At 39.5% G+C, this 7152-nt stretch overlaps 1 long non-coding RNA gene across 1 annotated transcript; it reads right to left on the minus strand.

The window, feature by feature from the left end:
• Positions 1 to 270: 270 nt before the first annotated feature.
• On the minus strand, positions 271 to 4487 carry LOC103637937 (uncharacterized). The gene is made up of 8 exons (XR_002265954.2): positions 3909 to 4487; positions 3753 to 3823; positions 3405 to 3668; positions 3035 to 3083; positions 2843 to 2919; positions 2729 to 2772; positions 2562 to 2616; positions 271 to 544 (listed from the first exon to the last, which is right to left on the minus strand). It is a non-coding gene; the product is annotated as an uncharacterized lncRNA (long non-coding RNA).
• Positions 4488 to 7152: the final 2665 nt, after the last annotated feature.

Genomic DNA, 7152 nt, shown 5'->3' on the forward strand with positions numbered 1-7152 from the left:
GACGGGGGCCGTCGAATTTTTTTCCATAAGTTCGACGGCACCCACGTTCTTAACCTTAAGAACGACGGGGCCACGTGGCCGTCGAACTTATGGGTCGTGCCTGGGTCGGTGAGGGCTGCCCATTAAGTTCGACGGTACCCACGTTCTTAACCTTAAGAACGTGGGTACCCACGTCCTTAACCCTTTTCCAGAAAAAAAATAAAAAATACAGAAATGTAAAATTAGACACTCATAATATCACATGCAACACAATATATCACATACAATACAGATTTCAAACACATTGATATATGTTCATATCACAAATTCACATAAGTCCAAATATATAAGTTCACAAATTCACATAAGTCCAAATACATAAGTTCACAAATTCACACAGGTTCACATCCATAGTTCACAAGTTCAAACACACAAGTTCAAACATTAGCTCCATCGCTCTCGATCAGGACATCGGATTGTTGTTCGTAGATCCACCACTGGAATTGAGACATCTGTCCGCAAAGTCAACGTGAGGGGGAGGAGTCACTTGATGAGAGCCGGAATCCTACAAAATAAACCAAAATTCTCATAAATACACAACTGACATTAAATCACATGTACACAAAGATATAGGAAAGCATGATAAACACAAAAATGTGGCTTCCATATTTGTGCATAAACATGAACATGAGAGTGAAAACAAACTTCATTTCAAGACGCAGCACCGTGTTATTTAAAATGATGCATCGTGCAAAGCATCCGCGATGTTAACTGTCCAAGAAACTACTTTGGAAATTCAGACTTAGACGTTATTCCAAATCTGAAAATTCACAATTCAACCACCTAACAGTCCAAAGCATGTCACAACAAAACAGCTCTCACAACACTAAGCTAATGAGAGATCAAGTGCAAGTAAACTGCTCCTAAGCTAAAGATGCTTTGGCCATGAGAACTATGTATCAAAGTTGGGCCTTGAGTTAAAGGGCAACTTTACCTTTAAATGATGGACAAAAGATGAGAGGCTTGACTGGAGAAAAACAATCTCAAATGAAACACTAAAGTTGCCCAAAAGTGGATTTCAAGATCTAGCTATGTTTTGCTAATAGTCCATATATCAAAGTTGTGGAGCTTGGAAAAGTTAACAAGTTTCTTATTTGGAGATTTCCAAGCTATGTGCAAAAGTTTGGAGTAAATTGCAAAAGTTCAGAATTGGGGGAATTTGAATTCAGCACAGAATAGTTTTGTTTAGCCGTTTTTGGACCCCTTGTAACTTTTAAACTATGGACTTTTAGTAAAAGATTGTTATATCAAACTTGTAGAGTGACTATAGGAGAACAAACTTTATTCGGTGGGATACCCTAAAATCATATGCTACTAGGAGTAAAGGTGGTTCAAAGTGGTGTTGGCTGAATTCTGAATTTTCAGATTTGGACTATTATCTAAGTCTGAATTTCAGTGATTGTGACTGACTTTGGAGCTTCGTGGTAAATAATCCATAAGGTTTTGAACTATAGTTTCTATAGAGAAATTGAAGACCATAAGTTGGTGTACAAATGTCGTTAAGGGTGATGGATATGATCCTACACAAAAAGTGGAGAGACCGAAAATGGACTGTTAGGTTACTGGTGACTGAATTTGGTTCAGTTAACTAAAACTGAAATTCAGTAAATGGTGTCCAATTTGGAGCTCATTTGTGATCAATCCAAGTGGTTTTGGACTAACGTTTCCATAGAAGAGTTGGAGCCCATAGTTCAGAGAACAAGGTTTATTAAATAAGTTTGATTTGGGGCTGCACTAAATTTGGAGTAAATTGTGCTCAAACTCTCTCTGTCAGGTGTGAGTTCAGTTTTTGGTTCAGTTAACTGAATCTGAATTTTAGTATTTTCATCCCACTTTGAAGAACTATAACTTTTGATCCATAAAGTTGTGAGCCATACTCCTTGTGTCAAAGTTGAAGAGTGTATATCAGTGAACAAGTTCCTTTAGGGAAGGTTGGCTTGGTACTGCATAAAATGTGGAGTTATAGTTGCTTAAAATAGGGGCTGTCAGACTTGTGATTTTCTGAACTTGATTCAGAAATTGAAATGCAGTTTCAGCATTTTTACCAAACTTCAGACTTCTATTGTGATAAACCCCTAATGTTATGGCTTGCACTCTCCATAGCAAAATGTTAGAGGGTAGTGTGGTGAGAAATTTCCGTTAAGGTGGATCTCCCTGACCTTGCTTAGAAAAGGGAGAAAATGCTGCTCCATGTCGCTCTGTCAGACTGGGATTTCAGCAAATGTTAATATGAAGAAAAAATGGGATGTTCAACACTCCAACTTAGGCATTTGGATATGGAGTGCATGGTGGCCAGAACATTTCAGAGCAAATTTTTTACATATTGGACATTTTTACCACTATCTTGTAAGAGTACTGTCAAGAAACAACACTAAGTTGCAGATTAATTTCTACAGCAGCCATCAGGTTATTTATATTGAACAGATGCAGGAATAAATCAAAAACATAATATGATCAGAAAGCAAAGTAGCAAATGTCTAGTCTATATAATATGCTTAAATAATATAACAAGTAAAAGTTACCAGCAATAGCCTTTGTTTGTGCAGCAACAACGACCATTGTTGTTCCTACCTCTCTCTGAAAACAATATCACAGAGAATGAAAGCATCACGTCTGCTAGTGCAATTGCTGTTTGCAAGCACCACGAACTAAAGTGCTTGAGATTCAGCAAAAAATAAGAGAGGCACACCTTAAGATTTGTGCAGCTGTTTGGAACTTCATAGAGGGATTCATCTGTGATGAATGGTCCACCAATGTAATCATCTATCAGAAAATCCATCAAATCTATAAACCAAATACTCACCAGTACTAAATCTGTAGCACACAAAAATTCTTATGGTTGCAGAGGGGGATTGCAAGGCCGCTGACTCCCTAAAAGATCTGCACACCGATTTTCAGGCAGTGAGTAGGCATCTCTTAACTAAAGGCCAATGTTCTGAAGTTCATTTGATTCACCATATCCATCAATCTCAGATAATATAATAGAAGGCCTTACCAAAGGTACCTTGATTAGTTCACCTTCACAATATCCATCAATCTCAGTCCTAAAAAAATAGGAGAAAAAAGTCGCACATGCTGGCTATTTTGCATCGACAAGAGAAAGATAATTGCATACATAGACATAAAATAATTGCATAATCATACAAATGGTCAAAATATACATTCAGACAGAAAAAGGCAACAAAGTATCAAACAGAAGAAATACTATCAAACACATGCAAATGGTCATTTGTTAATAATACACCCAGGCCATATTAGATCAGACATCACAGGCCCAACAGTTTAAAGAAAGATGTACAGTTGACAGTGGGATATATTAAGTTCCAAGAAACCCATATAACTCTGTCTTCAATTCTGCAGCTTACCGTGCGAATGCTACCAATGTTTGATTTGGCTTTAAGGGTTTCAACATCACGATCCAACTGCTGCTTCCAATCTGTAAGTAGAGCTTCATCCTGTAAATTTAATTATTTAGATCTGAGTGTGGGATCCTATAATAAGAACACCAGATGGAAGCGATTAAATTTGCTCCACAAAGATGAAAGTGACTCGGTAACTCCAATGAATGATTTCTCTACATCCTTAAGTAACACAATCAGAGGTCCAGATTTGTTCTCTTCTGAAATGACCTGACAGGAAATGAAAATCATACTATCATACAGAGTGATAACATCATATTCGACAGGATTCATTGTCCTAAAAAGCAGCAATACCTCTATTAGCTCGGTCATAGCTAGCCTCTCAACTTCTTCACCAGCAGAAAAGTCTGGGCGAAGTGATTCAGCTGTGGAAATATAACAGCCTCAGCAACAAATAAAAAAGTTAAAATAACTGCCAAAGAAGTTGAGAATTCGGAAGTTTGAGCTAACCAGAGCAGAAGAAGCCATGATCTTCCTCGCACAAACCACCAAGATCATTACCATCAGGGATCTGCTTGTCAAATCAGACTCCAATTTTTGAGGATCCATTATCTTCAAAAGCAAGCATCACTCTGCCTCGATAACCATAACTTGGTCCTCTGGAGATCAATCAAGCAATTTCAACAATGCAAAAGCATAAGTAAACTATTGATACACTTTGTAGTTTATAAGGTAATAAGTAGGTCACATCTTTAAGAACACAACAACCTGATGTGCTCGGCAGATAAGGTCCAAATCATGCTTCTCAAGAAATTCTGAAACTTTATCAGGACCAAATGTGAATGAAACACCTCGATCATTGATGGCCCAGCCCGTTGCTTCATTGGAAGGATCAGACCAAAGAAGATCACAGAGCAATCCAGTATCAGGCACGTCTGTGGGGCGATTCAGGTTGAGTATTTGCTCAAGCTTGTTCAACTCCGGAGATAGACCACCATGCATACAGAGAATCTTTTCATCTATCAATGCTGACACTGGCAAGCAGTTAAAACAGTCTGTGAATGTTTTCCACAGCTACACTGAATCTGCGTTTGCACTCGTCATAAAAACCATAGATGCGATTCACTGAATCCACGTTTCTAATACTGTAAGTTCGACGGTTTTCCCACGGGCCCACGAATTTAATATAAGAACGTGGGTACCCATGTTCTTAAATTAACCCACGAACATAACTCAATTAAGAACGTGGGTACCCACGTTCTTAAATTAACCCACGAACTTTTATTAGTTTCTTGTAGTGAGGATAACATTGCAACCACGAGTGCTATCATGGCTCTGGCTTTAGTAATTAGCATAATGTGCTTAGTACCTAGCAACCTTACATAAAATATGTGCAAGAGGGGGAGCGGCAGTGGTGGCAGCTCACATTAACATGGGGACGTATTCTTGGCTAAGGTATCTCACCCAAAGGGCCTCCACACCGACTTAGAAACCTTAGCAGGTTGCTTTGTATTAAGTGTATCCTGTGAAAGCCTCATAGTGGATCCCTAGCCATTCACCTTAGAAGTGTTTACGGGTTTGGCCGACCTAGGCTAGAGGGTATACATGGCTTGTGGGTAAAGTTGTATCACCTTTGCAGAGTGTAAAACTGATATATCAACCGTGCTCACGGTTAAGAGCAGCCTGGACCCTTACATGATAATTAAACTTGAAGATGGAAATAAATCGTGATCGGTTTTGTTTAAGCGGTATGCTTAAGTGGTTCGCTTAAGAGGTTGAGCTTCATGCTGATGGTATTTGCTCAAGTGGTTTAAGTTTAATGCTGATTATAAATAATGCTTAATTGGGTTTTCTATATACTTATACTTAGTAATGAGGTGTTAATAATAAAATGTTGACCAACTAAAATGTTAACCGCATTAAACTTTAGCGTTACCTTGTTAACTTTGCATTTTCACCCCACTTGCTGAGCCCCGACCATAAGTGAGCTCACCCTTGCTTAATTTTGATTAGAAGTTTGCAGATGAAGATTTTGATGGTGAACTCGATGGATGCTAGTCTAGTGATTTCTCCGGTCATCTTCCTGTGGAAGGATGCCCATGTTCTGCTATACATTGATGAATAATAAAGGTTAAGACGTCATGTTTTTTTGAAGTGTAATATGGTAATATAATCTTTACTTACGCTTTTATGCATTGTTGTTTTGATATATTACACTTATGATGTCAACATATGTGTGGAACAAGATCCTGGCAACACATATGCTATGCATTCGGTTTTGTCCTTAAAACCAGGTGTGATAGTTGTGTAGACGGCTAGCCAATCACCCGGGTCCTGCTTGGGTTTCTACTTATCGACGTTAGAGACTTTGAAGTTCGACGGCCACTAGATCGCTTGGAGTCAGTGGGTAAGGGCAAAGACTCCACACGTCCCCCTATCCTCCCGACAATGATCATGTCGACGGTCCCGATGAGGCGAGTGAGCGTCGTGTCGCCTCGATCGACTGGAGGCCGGACTATTGGTGGAGGTCGCTGCTGACTCGGTTCGGGTAGTATGGCTGCGTGCCGGTATACCATGACCCCGGTCGTACTCTTCTCGCTGCCTCAACTCTTCCTCGTGCCGGCATTCACACGAAGCATTGATGTTGCTCCGTGCGTCTCACCGAATATTGATGGCATGGCGTAGGTTGTTCAGCGGGTGAGTGTCACACCCGGTTCTGAGGGCTAAACCAAATGCATAACATATGTGTGCTAAGATCTATTTTCCACACATATGTTGACGTCACAAGTGTAATATATCAAAAGACAATGCAAAAAGGCGTAAAGAGAGTAGAGTATCTTTATTACATCATCCGGACATAAGTATCTTAAACAGTATCATCAAAGTATAGTGGAAATAATATGGGTAATCTCCCACAGGAAGATGACTGACGCATCGTTAGACTCAGTATTCATCGAAATATCCATCAAGGTCTCCTTCATCACCTTGTGATCAAAATATTAGCAAGGGTGAGCTCACTTATGGTCGGGGCTCATCAAGTGGGGGAAAAATTAATGCAAGTTTAACAAGGTAAGGCTAAGGTTAAGCGGTAAGCATTTTAGTTGGTCAATATTTTATTAGCAACACCTGTCTTAATAAAAAAATGTGTCTCAAATATCCCAATTACTCAAAAACATTAAATTATATCAAAAACACATAAGTGAAATCACTTAAGCAAACCATTTGTGAATCATCGGATCATGATTTATTCTCTATCTTTATGTTCAATTATAATGTGAGGGTCCAGGTTGCTCTTAACTGTGAGCACGGCTGACATATCATTTTTACACTCTGCAGAGGTGGTACAACTTTACCCACAAGCCGTGTATCCCATCTAGCCTGGGTTGTACGGACCCTTAAACACTGCCGAGGTGAATGACTAGGGATCCACTATGAGGTTTTCACAAAATACACTTAATACAAAGCAACTTGCTAAGGTTTCTAAGTCGGTGTGGAGGCCCTCTAGGCGAGGTACCTTAGCCAAGAATACGTCCCCATGTTAACGTGAGCTTCCACCACTGTCGCTCCCCTCTTGCCCGTATTTCAGGTAAGGTTGCTAGGTACTAAGCATATAGAGCTAATTACCAAAGCCAGAGTCATGATAGCACTCGTGGTTGCACTGTTATCCTGGGTGGTCACTCCATGTTCCATTCAATATGAAATAATCTTGTTTAACCATCGGGTTAACATCATAATACAAATTTCATTTCTGTAA

This window comes from Zea mays, chromosome 1 (genome assembly GCF_902167145.1).
Source record: "Zea mays cultivar B73 chromosome 1, Zm-B73-REFERENCE-NAM-5.0, whole genome shotgun sequence".
Classification (NCBI taxonomy): Eukaryota; Viridiplantae; Streptophyta; class Magnoliopsida; order Poales; family Poaceae; genus Zea; species Zea mays.